We start from the raw sequence: 15,457 nt of genomic DNA on the forward strand, positions 1-15,457 counted from the left end.
TGAACAAAATTAAGCACAATCTAAGCAAACGTGCTACATAAGAAATAATAACTAATCCTTCTGTATGGGCCAGAGTGCAGAGTTTGAGGAGGTTTTTAGTTTTTTGTTTTTTGTTTTTTTTTTTTTGGTTTAGCTTTTCAGTTTTTGTTCTTTCATTCACCAGCAGCCTATTTGGCATCTTACAAACAAACTGTCTAGTTAATAACTACAACCTAAAATTTGTGTGGTTTTTACTTCCCAAAGAAGATGAAGGAATGTCTGAAAATAAGAGATTCAGAAACTATCAGTTATTTGCTATTTATTTCAAGTTCTATATTTTTCATTTCTATATATTCTGATTGCATGAAAGAGTCTTTAACATTCTACAAAATTAACTTCATATTTTCAAATTTGTATTAGCCCCTGGAAATCTGTAAGACTATAAACTTTGTAGGCAATTGACCTTGAAACATTAAAAAAATCACTAAACACTTTTACTGAGAGACTTGAGACTTGAAAGAAGAAAGTTTGGGACATAAATGGAATAGAATTTTTTTTGGTATCTATACATGAACAAAAAAGTCATTGTTTCATTGATGTCTCCATTCACATGGGTCAAAATAGATATTTCACATGTAATATCTTATGCCAAATTCCATTCTATGATTTTCATTACTCATTTGGATCATGGGGCATTAAGTGTGGTGTCTGTAGATAATAGAATGGTTTCTCGTTGGATATATCAAGGAAAACATCGAGGAAATACAGATTTACCACACATCTAACCTTGTAATCTTACCTCTGCTCATCTTTCTAGTATTATTTTGGCCTTTCCCTGCCTTTCTACTCAATTCCATACCTTTACTGAAATAATTTTAGTACCTGAGCAATGTTCTCTATACATTCTCTGCCATTTTACAAATTATTTCCTTACCTGACCCACCTCACTCTCAACACATCCCCAGCATTCCCCATATCACACCCTTTCCTGGCTTAGTTACCACTGCTTTTCAGCTCAGGTGTTTCCTTCTCTGTCCCATTCTCTGCCCAGTCTAGGTCAGGTGTCCCTAAAGATAACATCTGGACACATCTCTTTCATGGCACTAAGCACATAGTATTTTAATCCTATAGTTCTTGTTTCTCTGGATCAGAAGGCAGACAATGTGTCTCATACATTTTTAGTCAGAGCTCCAAACCATTATGTAACTGTGTAATGCATGATGACAAGTATACAACAAGTGGTTACTTAATGAATGAACTCAAATGCATGGGTGATAGAACAAGTGGTGTGTGGTGTCTACACAAAGGACAGGAATAGTCAACCCACTCAAGAGGAAATAAAATTAATTAAACATACCTTGTACCTTGTTTACCATAAAAAACTGAAGAAGTAAAAATTAAAACAAATTTGTGTTCAGTCACCTATTCAGAGATAAACTATATTAATGACAGTATTCAATGATAGTAATTATGAGATAAAATGGGATGGTCATAGATTAGTAGGAATGTAAGTGAGAATTTTATTTTTTTTAAACAAAAATTATAGTAATGAACACTGAGAACCATGGAAGTGTTAAAGGCCATTTGACCCACTTTGGGAATTTATCATCAACAAAGGAACCAAAGGAAGGAAAACTTTTATCTCCAACTCATATCCATAAATTCCAGACATATCTACCCAGCTGTCCATTAAACAGCTCTACTAGGGCATCTGGCAGGCACTCAAACTCAACATGTTTGAAATTAAACCCATTCCTGCCTGGAAACTTGACTCCCGGTTATGAGCTAGAGAATATTATTTTTTAGTTAACAGAACTACCATTCACTAAGTCGTTGATATGAGAAATCTGGGAAATATCTTTTAATCCATCCTTTCTACTACTCTTGGCTCATCCAATTAAACATAAAGCCTTCCATACTTTATCAAGTCCAATTCTTCTTTCCTCACTTCTCCTATTACCTTACCCTATGGGTCCAGAATCCCTAACTTGATTGTTTCTCTTGCATCCACTCTTAGCCAATCAGTTTTATACAGTACAGACCAATTCTTCTAAAATACAAGTTGTGTAATGTCACTGTCCTACATAAATATTTCCAGTGTTTTCTTATTGTTCTTGTTCATTGCTCCTTAATTTGGCTTAAGAGGTCAACTCCTGTACACTATGGGGTTCTCCTTTACGCTAGAGAACTCAAGTTCTCTAGTTCTGGGGAATTTAAGTTGGTTTACCTCCTCTGCTTGGAAGGGTCTTCCCATTCCATTTCTCTTTCACCTGGCTGTTCTTACTCATCCATTAAGTTTAGGCTTAGTTGTTATCTCCTCTCAGAAAACACAATATTCCTTATCATCCTGTATTTTTCTTCTGACAACATTTGTGACAATAAATAAATTTGTTAGTTAATAACAAACTAAGTTCCTGTCCTACTGGAGTCTAGGAAGGCTGACATTATTTAGATCTTGCTGCCACCATATCCTTAATGCCTAGTACACTAAGACACAGGAAATATTTATATAATAAATTATACAGCTATCACAAACAAGGTGATAGAGCTACATTGTTGACTTGGAGGGATATTCCAGCATACATTGTCAAGTTAAGAAAACAAGTTTATATGAAAACAAAATCAACAACAGAAAAAAAAATGGATAAGTATACACACCTATATGCATAAAAATGTATAGAAAAATACAGAAACTGTTAGCATTAGTTAATATAAAGGATAAGATTTAAGAGTGATAGGGAAAGAATATTACATTTTCTCTTATAAATTTCTATTATTTGACTTAATACAATAACTTACTGGAAGAGGGAAATATGTATTCAAATAAGATAAAAGGTACCAAGAAAATGAAAATGGTGATTATTCTATTCTTTTATAAGAATCTTGAAATGTTATTCATTTTTACAATATCTATTTTAAAGGTTGGAAGCATAAAAGAATAATGTCTCACCTCTCTGCTTATTAGTCAAAACTGAATCTCTACATTTCTTTGATCATTTGTTTATAAAAATTTCATTTCCATATTGTTCCATACATCTTCTTATCTAGCCCAAATCTCCATCTTCTAAATCCTTCTTATGACTCCCTAAAACTTTGGCTCGACTTCTTGGTTCTTGAGCACTTCCTCCCCTGAAGTCTCTCTTCATTACAGGAATTTATTCTCTCACATGCCTCATATTTCACACCATACAGGCTGAGGCCCATTGTTTTCTCCACTGCTGCTTCTACAGTTTACTTCATGTTGTTGTAAAAGAAGCAACAAAAAGGGAAAGAAAGAAAAAGAGCAAGAAGGAAAGAGAAGAGAAGAAGGAAGGAAGGAAGGAAGGAAGAAAGGAAGGAAGGAAGGAAGGAAGGAAGGAAGGAAGGAAGGAAGGAAGGAAGGAAGGAAGAAAGAGAAAAAAGAAAAAAAAAGAAAAGAAAAGAAAGAAAAGAAAAAAGAAAAGAAAAGAAAAGAAAAAAGAAAAGAAAAGAAAAGAAAAGAAAAAAGAAAAGAAAAAAAAGAAAAGAAAAGGCAAGGCCAGTGACTAGCCCTAACCACACTTTGACTCCAAACATGATATTCAGTTACCTACCTCTATAACTCTTGTCTAATGCTTTGACATAAACCAAACTACAATTTTGCTCTCCTTCTCACCTCAACTTCTTTTTACTCCAGTCTCCTTCTAGCAGTAAATGGCACTTGCATCTTCCTAATTGTTTATATCAAAAATGTGGGGATCATCATTTATCACTCCCTCTCTCACCCTTCATATCTAATTAGATACCACCTCCAAAATATATCATACATCCAATCTATTATAATAGTTTCTTTGATTAAACTCTGCATTCATTTTCTGTTACAGAATTATACATACACTGTCTTTGCAACATGATTTTGTATCTCCCACTAGAGTAGCTAGACTGTATTTCCCTACTCAGTGTTTTACTTGGTCATGTGATTTGCTTTAGCTAAAGGAATGCAGGCATATATTATGTATGTCCCTTCTGACAGGGTATTACATAATGTATGTAATGTATTTACATAATTTGTTTTAGACTTTTGCACCTCTGCCCATCTGCCTTGAAAAGAACATTCCTGGGGAATCCGGCGGTCCTAGGATAAAAGTGTAGATATATGGAACAGATCTGTTTCCAATGCTCAAGGTAAGCTACTGAGTCCTCAGTCTACCTGGAGACCCATGAGTATTAAAAATAAATGCTTATGATTTTTGAGGTTGTCACTGCACAACATTATGGCAGGAAAATACTCATAATACTCTCTCCTAGTCCAATATTGTGTCTCTCATGTGTACGAATGTTGCAGTAGTCACTTACCTCATATTTAAACAGTTCTCTGCATGATACCCCACAGGGCAGCCAGAGTGGGTATTTTATAAAGACAAATTCAATTATTGCCCAACCCTTCTTAGAACCACTTAGTTTTGTTTTTTTTTTTTAATTGCACTAGAATATAACATAACTCTATAAGATTCTGATAATCTACTAACAGAAATACACTTCAGATTGCATGTGGAAATGCTAGTTATTTTTAGGAAAAAAACCTTTTCACTCACTAAGTTGTAACTATAGGAAAAATGTTCATGTTTGTTTGGTTCCTTAACTATGTAGAACTTTTTCCACATTAGATTTCTAGTTAAATTTGAAGCTCTACCTCTATCTTTGTCTCCTATCTTGCATAGTCTGGCTTATGCTTAATTATTTACCAGAATTTAGCTCCAATTCTATCTCAAATATTAATTTTATCCTACCAGTTTGTTTTTTCTTAGTATCATTTGCCAATATTTGCAATTACATATGCATGTTTATTTATATAGTTTCTGCTTTATTTTTCTTCTAAAACATTGTAAGCTTTACCGGGGTAGAACTTTTCTTTTGTTTATCCATGTACCCAGCAAATCAATTTGTATCTGAGTTCTTGTGAATGTATTGTTCTTGTCACATTCTTGATGGTATTTTGTTCTGGATGAGTTTCTGTAATTGTATCTGATACTGATTAAGGGTGGTATTAACTTAAATAATACTGGAAAGATGAACTTGAATGATTTTTTAAAAATTTCTCTGGTAGTTAGGCCAAGGAATGGGAATAGCTGACTAAATATCTAAGGAGAGAAAAAACATCAAGTGGTTTTAATACATATCTTGAAAATATAAAGGTAAGAGTGATCATTTAATATATTCAAGAAAAAGAGCAAATCTTGAGTGTAAGAATCTGCATTATATGATTCTGTAATTGCTTATCCTTGAAGTGACACACCCTAGTCACATGCACTCTAGGGAAGTTAGTAGTGGAAACGCCTTCATATTTGTTTATTTGAAAGTTTATCTGGGAGTCCTTCATGATTGAAGAAAATCAGCAGAGGAAATATTCAGACTTAATTATTAGGCGCCTGATAGTTCTTATGGTTGGTAAGCATTATCAATCTACTCATTTGCATGTTTTTGGTTCAAGTCTAGCCGCCCTCATTTAAAAACTGTTACTCTTACTGTTATCTGCTCACAGCATACATGGATCCTACTCAACTTACTTCTTGACTACAGGTAACTACTGCAATCTCTCTCAAGAGAACAATATACTGCAGAATTTATGACCATTAGGATGTTACTAAAGGTCTGTAACTTTCACATAGACCCCAAAATATAGTGGAAAACATTGAATTAGGAGCTAGAAAAAAATTGATTCTTTTATCTCCACTTTCCTCTGCCACTTTCACATTACAAATAAGGTCTCTTTACTTTTCTAAGACTTGGGTTTCTTTTAAAAAGAAAGAAGAGGGAAGGAAAAGAGAGGAGAGGAGAGGAAGAAAAAGAAGTGAAAAGAAAAAAGGAAGGAAGGAAGGAGGAAAGGAAATCTCTTTGTTTATTCTTTTTTATTTATTCTAAAAGTCAAATAAATGAGATAGCACATGTGAAAGTACTTTGCAAAATTTTAAAATTAGAGTTATAATAGAGTGCCTTATTATACACTTAATTACTCATTACTCTATCTCTCTGGGCCAGGTTGCTGCCCAGACATATTAACAGAATTGAAACAATTAAAAATGAATGTATTTTGGAAATCAATATTTTCTGAATTTGCATGACTTAATATGGTGGACTGAAATTTGGGCCATTTTAATAAGAGGTTTCTGTGTCAATTACTATTCTTTTATGTGCATTTTTAAAATTAAGACTTTCACATGTTTTGAAAAAAACATATATATAAAGGTACATTTTTAAGAAGCCTTGTTCCTGCCTCAGGGAGCAACTATCTTGTTTCCCTTCTCCATCTTCCCCTGCATGTAACCTCTTTTATTAGGTTCTGTTATAAATTCCCAGCCTATCTTTATGTAAACACAAATATATATATATTCCTATGTGTCCCACAAAAGTTAACAAAATATACAAAACTTACCTTATTTTTTAAAAAATGGTTTAATGAGACCTTATTTTTTGAACAGTTTTAGATTTCTGAAAAAATGTGAAAATAATAGAGTTCCCATACATTCCTATTATTTATATCATATATTAATAAATTTGTTACAGCTAATGAGCCAATAATGATATATTTTGACTAACTAAAGTCCATATATTTTTAAGACTGCCTTAGTTTTTACCTAATATCCTTGTCAGTGTCAGGATCCCATCCAAGATATCACATCATATTTAGTTATCATGTCTTCTTGGGCTCCTCTTGGCTCTGACACTTTCTCTTACTTTCCTTGTTTTTGATGATCTTGACAGTTCCAAGGAATATTAGTGGGTATTTTGAAGGATTTCCCTCATTTTGAGTTTGTATAAAATGTTTCTAATGATTAGACTGGAGTGTGGGTCTTGGGGAAGAAAACCACAGAGGTAAGCTGCTTTTTTTATCACATCATACCAAGGATACATGCTATCAACATGACATCACTGATGATGGTAAGCTTTCCACATGGCTGTGTCAGTGCCTGTTTTGGTTTCTACACTGTGAAATTACTCTTTTTTCGTCCCTCTTCCATATCATGTGTAACTTTTGCTACGTGAAATACACTTGCAACAGTGTTTGTACCTACATGTTCTTATGTATTATATCCTGGATCTAATGAGATTATTGTCTCTTGTACTTTTGCATTACAGTACTTTTGGTCTAGATTCTACATTGTCTGAGAGCAAGAGTACTACCTGTGATTTTCCCTAGTTTGCATTTCCCTGACTTAACTAATCTGTATTTTATATTTAACTATTCTGAATCTATTTGTTTTAGAAATATCACTTTCTACAGCAAAGCATTGTAACTCACACTAAAGATGTTTTGCTTTTAATAGTTAAGCCCATTTATATTTATTTTAAAAAAAGAGATATGGCCATATTTCAGGTAACACTGTACACCATATAACTGGTAGCATGTAAAACAACATATAATGCATAACACATGAACATTATATAATTTATTTACATGTGAATACATATATAAACATGTATAAATTACACATGTATATATACATGCGCATGTGTGGTTTGTATAAATGTTTTCTTTGCCTCTTTTATAGTTCTGAAATTTTTGTAGTCTTGTATTTTTGTTTTAGTAGTCAACTTTACACTTGTACTGTAATACATTTAATACAAGGCCACCCTCTTTTAGATTGTATCTGTTATCGCTTACATATTGTTAACAATTATTTTTCTTACTGAATGATTACTTTTTTCTCTTAAGTGTTCTAAAATTTTACTACTTGAATAGTAATTTAAATGAAATTCTTTGACCCTCATCCTCACAGGTGAGGATCACTGAGCTTATTCTACTTCCAGTATTGCTCCCCTTTCTCCCAATTTTTATTATTCTTTATATCATTTCTATGCCTGGGGGCAATTAAAATTTACATTCCATTTTTTTAATCCTTATCATCACTTTTTTTTGCTTGCATTTATAATTAAATATATCCAATGCTTATTGCCAATTCTTTTGCTAAAATATCCTTAATTTGCGGGAGCACTAGTATTTTTTCAAGAAGGGCTTGGGAACACAATATTCCCAGTGTTCTTTGAATAAAAATTCTGTATTTGTAGACTTTATATTTGAAGAGCAACTTGCTTGGATAAAAATTCCCTGGCTAACATGTTCTGAGAATCCTGTAGTGTATACTATTTATATTAAAAGAGAACACAGTCAACTACTTACTAAAAATAAAATTCACAAACATTTTTTTTTTAGTTCCTGTTATGTGTCAACTGCTTAGTTAGGTGTCAAGGTTATTTAAAACAAAAAAAGCAAAAAATCTAAAATGTAACTGCCTCTGCAGCCCATATAGTCTAAGAAAGGAGTAAATATATCAACAAATAATTACAATGAAATCTAAGAAAATCTAATAATAGCCAAAACCATGAATTGTTGAGTTAGTACATTTGAAGTATCTAAAGCACTGATAAAGGTACAAATATTAGTAAAAATAAAGGTAATATGTATTCTATTTAACAGTGAAAGTAAGTGGATTTTAAACATCAAATTAATTCCAATGTGCAATATTCTCATTATAAATAGTTATATAATATACATGTATTCATTAAGTTAAAAGTGTTATTTAAAAAATGTAGGCATTAACAGCTTTATTTCCCCCACACTTCTCACTTAGTGCCCTTTCAAACTAGCTCTGGAGACCGTGTCCTTCCTTTCCTCTCCATGAGCTCTCTGATGGGCCCCATGATTGTTCCATTTAGTTTCATTTATTTAAATATCTCTTGAACATCTCTCATTTGCCAGGTGTATGTGATACAGCAAGAAACAAAATATGAAGCATAAACAAATTTTTAAAGCTTTATAATATGGTGGTAACAAGTGATGTAGAGAAATGGGAATAACGTTTGACTTGAATGTGGAGTTGATTATATGTGGGCTGAGAAAGTACCTCTGAAAAACACTTGAGGTAATGCATAAGCCAGGAAAATACATGTGTTGGCAAAAAGCATTCCAGAGGGAACTGAAAATACAATTCTCTATGGGAGGAGCAAATTCTGTGTGCTCTTGGACAGGCAGGAAGTTGGGGATCCTGTAACTGATGGAGTAGAGGAAAATGACACTGAAGAGGCATCAGAGCCTGATGATGTAGGGTCTTGTATGTCATGTTAAAAAGCTTGGACTTTTCTATGAAAGAAAAGGGACACAGTTGGACAGTTCTGAGTAGAGGAACGAAGCAATCTGACTTTTATTTTAACAGGATCACTCTCAGCTTCTGTGTTGAAAAATGGAAGTAGCGGATAAGAATTGAAACAAGGAGACTACCATTAAGAGGCTTTTCAATAGTACAGGTGACAAATGATGGCAACTTAGCTGAGTGTGTCAATGATGGGTGTATTGGGCAGTAATCAGATTCACGATATAATTTGCAGGTAGAGCCAAAGTGATTTCCTAATGAATTGGATGTAGGATGTCAGAAGAGCAAATCTAGAATGACTTCAGAGTTTCCTGACCTGAGCACCAGGAGGATTGAGGTCACTGTATACAAAGATGGAAGAAGATCAAGATAGAAACAGGTCTGGTGGGCAGACTGAGGTCAACAGTTAAGTTTTGGCTGTGAGAAGCCAACGCACATCTAAGTGAATAAACTGAATATACAATAAAGTATGTGTGGGATTCAGACTAGTGGTCTAGGATAGTATAGGAGGCAACTGCAGCTATAAATTATATCAAAGCCTTGGGACTAGATAAACTCTCCTAAGAAGTGAATATAGTTGGGAAGGTGAGTGCAAGGATCAAACCCCAGAGCACTTCAGAATTGAGAGGTAATTTGGAAAAGCCACAGACACTAAGAAGAAATAGCTACTGTTGTAGGAAGAAAGCCTTAAGAGATAATATTCCAGAAAGCAAATGAAAGTGTATAAAGGAGAAAGGCGGTGTGTCGTATGCCGGCTTTGGATCAAATCAGATGAGGACTGAGATGAGACCACTGGATTTATCGATGTCTGGAAGTCATCTCTGACCTCGATGAGAGCAGTTTGTGTAGAATAATGTGGGTGTAAGTCCGGCTGATGTGAGATTCAAAAAAGAATGTGTTGGCAGATACTGACAGCCTTTCTGAGTTTTTCTACAAAAGGAAGTAGAGAACAAGTTCTCCAATTGTAACTGTAAAAAGATGACATTTCTGTCATTAGACTTTCATTCTCTGTATGATGAAGAACTCCCATTTCTGACCCGCATTAGCCTTCAAAAGGCTTTGGTGGCACAAGGGGTACGGTTGACTTTTCTGCCAGGCCGCCTGTCTCTGCTACTCCATTCCATTAGATGAGCTGCTGCTAGCTTCGCAGGGGTGAAAAAAGCAGCAGGAAAAAGGAAGGGGTCATAAGGGGAAGAAGAGTTGATACTTGACCAGCAATAATGGAATCTGACTTCGATCTTCCTAGAGCATGGCAGGTATTTATATCCGAATTTCAGGCTTGAAAAATGTTCACACTTAGTCCCCGTTCCTCCTTCCCCGACTCCCACTCCAGGATAAAGTCTGGTTTCCTAAATTCAGATAATGTCGCCTTCAGTTTGTATTTTGTAAATATTCTCTCACCACGCTGGTTTTGAGCCATACTCCAAACTCTTTTGAGCCAACTTTCCACCAAGTGACCTTCTTTGGATTAAGCTCCTTTAGGACCACAGGATGAGCATGATTTATGCAGCCTTTGCCTTTAAGTACCTTAGGGAAAGCAGATTTTTCTTAATGCCAGCCTTCTCCTTGAGCAATCATCAGAACAGCTAGGCAGCCAGGCAGTCTTAACCTTCCAGACTTTTACAGGCTTGTGTATGATGCCAAGGTTACCTCCTGCCAACCAAGCTGTTTTCTTTGCTATATAATTTTCTAAAGGTAATTGTAAAGTTCTACTTTGGAGGATGAACTAAATACTGGCAACTTACTTAATGCATATGATATCAAGTACTATTCTAGAAACTTTACTACTATTAAAAAACGTGTTGCTCACAGCATCTCTTTCAGTTAGGAATCCATTTTATGCACAGGGAAACAAATCATCAAGGACTTTCCCTGGATCCCTGGCAGATGAGCAAGACGTCTGCATGCATGACGCCTGGCAGATACCACTAAAAATGATGACATCAGATATTTTAAAGATGCAGCTCTATATGGAAGGGAGAACTCAAAAAAGCAATTGACGGTGTACCTGCTCCCACCATGTATGCTACAATGTTGGACATTGGGAGCCCACAGCCTAATGCAGTGCTGCAGGGTCACCCTGACTTCAAGTGTTCTTACTGCTTCTGCGTATGGACCACCCACCCTCTAACATGGTGCTGCTCAGGTCTGGTTGTCTTCATGAAGGAATTCTCTCCAGAAAGGCAAGGAAGGATGTTCATACCTTGATTTCTTATCTTAGCCTCCTGGGATTTGGCTGGCCAACACTGTCTGTCTCAAATACTATGCTGTGAATTGTTTTAATAAAGGACTTCAAGGGCTGGAAAAAAAAAATAAAAGTGGATATATATCCACTTTCTAAAAATATTTATTTATTTATTTATTTATTTATTTATTTATTTTTATTTATTTATTTACTATGCGGTCATGTGGCACAGAAAGAGGGAGGAGAATCTTAAGCAGGCTCTGTGCTTAGTACAGAGCCTGACTTGAGGCTTAATTTCATGGCCCTGAGATCATGACCTCAGCTAAGATCAAGAGCCAGTTGATTAACCAACTGAGCTACCCAGGCATCTATCTATCTATCTATCTATCTATCTATCTATCTATCATCATCATCTATTTTTAAAGTCAGAAGAAATCCTCAATCTTTCTAGCTCAATGTCAGTGTCAGAATCACCTGAAAAGCTCCTTTAAAATGCAGAAGGGCATTATCCATTCCTGGAGAGTTAGAGCCCTGAGGTCCAGGGTGGAGTCAAGCTGCTACCTAGTTGATTCTAATTTTGATGCTTAGTGAAGTTGCCTAGTAACTAGAATAATTGTTCTCAAAACTTCAGTTATCTCTGTACCATCTACATGAATACCATTTGGAGGTTGAATATTAATACTTGATAATTAAATATAATCTTTTCATTGATATTTTGCATATACTTTTTCATTATATATGTATATAAACTAATAGATACATAGATAAGATAGATAGACCTTTATATGTAGACCCTTATGTAGCCAGCTTACATTTGATGGAACATTTCATTAGTCATTTCATGGTTTTGTGTGCATGCATTCACAGTTTGGGATTGCAAACTAAAACACCATTAAAATTCAGCATATGCTTCTCCCATAAAGTATTGCAGTATAAATGATTTACATTTAACTATTTAAAAAATAATGTTTCAGAGTATAAATATTTCCAATGAGATGTTATAAAAGAGCATGCTGTTAACTACAAGAATACTGCATAGTAAAGAAATATTAATATCACTGTACATAGTAAATAAGAAATGGCTTTTCTTATATAAAATCATGAGACATGGAGAACATGAAAACTAAGAAATCAACCTGGTATTTGAAATGTACAGTGAGCTTTGAATAATGAAAGCTGATTTGGACATTTGGAGATCTGATCAGGATACTAAAGAGAGAGGGAAGGGGGAAAGAACACACCCTAGTGGAAGACAAGTGTAAGCTGAAACCTAAGTATAGCTCCTGAACTTCTCTAGAAACACACATCAGCTAAAACCTAATTACATAATCTAATTACATTTCTGGTGAAACTCTCCTTTCCAGTGTTGATTGGTTATCGACAACTTCATTTGTAACTACTTGGAACCCAGTAGGTAGAGAAAAGACCCACTACAGTGGGACAAACTATAAAATACGTGTGGTTGATCCATTTAGCCATCATCCTTCATGATTATCAAGAAAATGTGCTCAAGTTCATTTATGACTAATCGACAAAATCGTCATTACAAAACAAAAGCTATCTTTCCATACTGAAAATTTTCCTTAACTGATTTTTAACTGGAACCAATTGCTTCTCTGTCCTAAAATCTTTTTTTTTTTCTTTTTTCATTTTGGTCAAAGTGAAAGCTTGCTTGACTGCTTTCTTTTCCCGCTGTGCTTAAGAACAAAAGCACAAAAAAATGATCAATATGGCAATCAAGACACTTCAATAAGACAGTTTTTCATGTTTGCCACCAGTGAATGCCACAGAGACCACTGTGGTAGGACAATAGAGAGGAAACTCTAAGGCAATATTTGAGTTAATTTGCAAGTTTTAACATTTCTTTAGAAAAATTTGGTCCTTTGGTTCAGATACATAGTTCATAGTGCCATCAACTGAAGCTGTGCACAGATATACAGGGAGAAAATGTCTCCTTTCAGGTTAACTTGGTTTTAAACTCACAATGTGAATTCTCTATTTGAAATGTAGCTAGTTTCATCTAGTCTAAATTGGGGATATGTATCATTGTCTCTTTTTGCCTTAGGCCAGTACTGGAAATGAGATGTTTCATTTCAGTGCATTTTTTTCCAGTTGAAATTGTGTAAATAAATAGATTGGTAAAGATTTAATGAAATCATCAATAGCCCAGAGGCATCTATTGGCCCCGTGCTAAGCATGTGGCATAATCAACTGTCTAAGAGATTGAAAGTCCTAGGTACTGGGATTTAAGGTTATCATGAGCTCAGAGTAGTGGGGATCTAGAAAGGGGTTGGCATAGTATCTTCATATGCATGAGTTAGGTCAAATGAAGGAATTAAGTGATCCAGAGCATTTTAACCAATAAAAAGAAACTCTATGGATAATTCAAATATTAAAATTCATATTTAAAAAAAATAAAATAAAATTCATATTTTAATAGTAAAGAAAAACTAGAATTCAAGAGAACTTACTTTTCCTTCTGGTTTTCTTAACTACTGCTTGCCTTTAGAACCAAATGATTCCTCTATGCCTTAGTCTTCTGGCAGGAAAAAAACATGGTTCAAAAGGACTCTTTAACTCAGAACATTAAGGATTGCAGAAACAAGAAGAAAGTAACAAAAAATGGATGTGAGCATCAACTGGAATAGTGCTGCATTTTTCTACTGCATTTTACATTTGCATTTGAAGGAGTCCTGTGGCTATAAAATGTTTGAAAAACCAGTAGTCTGAAAGAGGATTTCTAAAGTGACCTCCAGCTCCAATGGTAACACAGATTATTTTAGATGAGCTACATATGTAATTCTCAATTCTATCATTAGTAACCTCCATAAACATAGCTTCTGTGACACAAGGATTTTCTTTGACACTGATTTGCAATGGAGAAGGACATCGCTAACAGGGAATAAAGGGAGGGAATAGAGCAGAGATATACCACAAGGTATATTACTTTGTTAGAGGAGAAAATCAACGTGAACATTTGTATGCATTCAGAAACAAATAGAAAAAAAATGTTATTTGAGAGCATTTGATAACTATTTGGTAACTTTTACATTTAATGGGAAGAGAAAAGAAAATGTTTATATGAAAGTGAGAAAAGTATTACTTTTATAGAGCTAATTAATGACACATTATTTTTAGAGCAATCTGTAGATTTACATAAACCATGTCTGTTTACAATGGTCTTAAGAAATCCTGGACTACATATTTTGATCAGATGCAAAGTCACTTTATTGAATAGTATTTGAAAGGGGTGAACTTTTGTCAGAAATAATTCATTGCTGTACAAAGATTTCATTGCAATAAAACTGTATGTATACTCAAAGAGAATGTACAATTCAGGAATTTATTTTTCTAAATGAATAAAGGGAATTAAGGGGCGCGTGGCTGGTTCAGTCAGTTAAGTGTCTGCTTTCAGCTCAGGTCATGATACTAGGGCCCACTTGGAGCCCCCACCCAGTGGGGAGTCTGCTTGTTTCTCCCTTTCTACCCACCCCCTCAACGTGCATGCACTCTCTCTTTCCCAAATAAATAAAATCTTTAAAAACTATTTTAAAATAAAGGAAATTAAAATGGCATTCTATTGAAAAAAAAAATCTCATGACATATTGACCAGGTAAGGAAAACTGGAAAAATATTGTACTTCATTTACTCAATTTCTGATGGGAAATATTTTTTAAAACAACCTAATCCTAAATCTTAATTGGAATCGTGCAATAGTATTCTCCCCAAATATTCAGTTTGTATTATGAAAGAAATGAGACACTTTGGGAAAACAAAAAATCATGCCTAAAATTCCCATTTATTCTCACATATTCTTAGTATCTAAAATGATGTAGAAGAGTCCTCCCTGCTAGGTTACTTTGGTTGTTCTTCCCAGTGACGGCAAAAAGTCATATTGTTTAATAAGGGAAAACACGTAAGGAGAAATGATTTTGTTTTGCTGAAAATAATTAAAGATGGCAAAACTATTAATTTGTTTGACCAAGTCAATCAAATATTAGAATATATTAGAAGTCTAACTAGAAGGAAAATTGTGCTTCTGGGTGCATGCACCCAGAAGGATTCCACATCATTTTGTGAGGAAAAGCTAATTTCCATTTTATCAATTCCCCAAGATAAATATGGGTGGGCAAAAGAGGAGCTTTTTAGAAAAATCCCTACTCAGAACAAATTACAGGACTCTGGG

General features: G+C 34.5%; 1 long non-coding RNA gene across 12 annotated transcripts in view; it reads right to left on the bottom strand.

The window, feature by feature from the left end:
• Positions 1-15,457, bottom strand: part of LOC112678999 (uncharacterized) — a 313,548-nt gene that overhangs the window by 140,807 nt on the left and 157,284 nt on the right. The window contains exons 7-9 of one of the 12 annotated variants that reach the window (XR_007408001.1): positions 13,743-13,810; positions 11,290-11,385; positions 10,272-10,613 (exon numbers count right to left, since the gene is read on the bottom strand). The exons of 9 other annotated variants lie outside the window; for them this stretch is intronic. This is a non-coding gene — a long non-coding RNA (uncharacterized LOC112678999). Of the gene's footprint in view, positions 1-10,271; positions 10,614-11,289; positions 11,386-13,742; positions 13,811-15,457 lie in introns of those variants that run through there. 2 more of the 12 variants (XR_007408002.1, XR_007408003.1) reach the window with 2 other exon arrangements.

Source organism: Canis lupus, chromosome 33, assembly GCF_003254725.2.
Source record: "Canis lupus dingo isolate Sandy chromosome 33, ASM325472v2, whole genome shotgun sequence".
NCBI classification, from domain to species: Eukaryota; Metazoa; Chordata; class Mammalia; order Carnivora; family Canidae; genus Canis; species Canis lupus.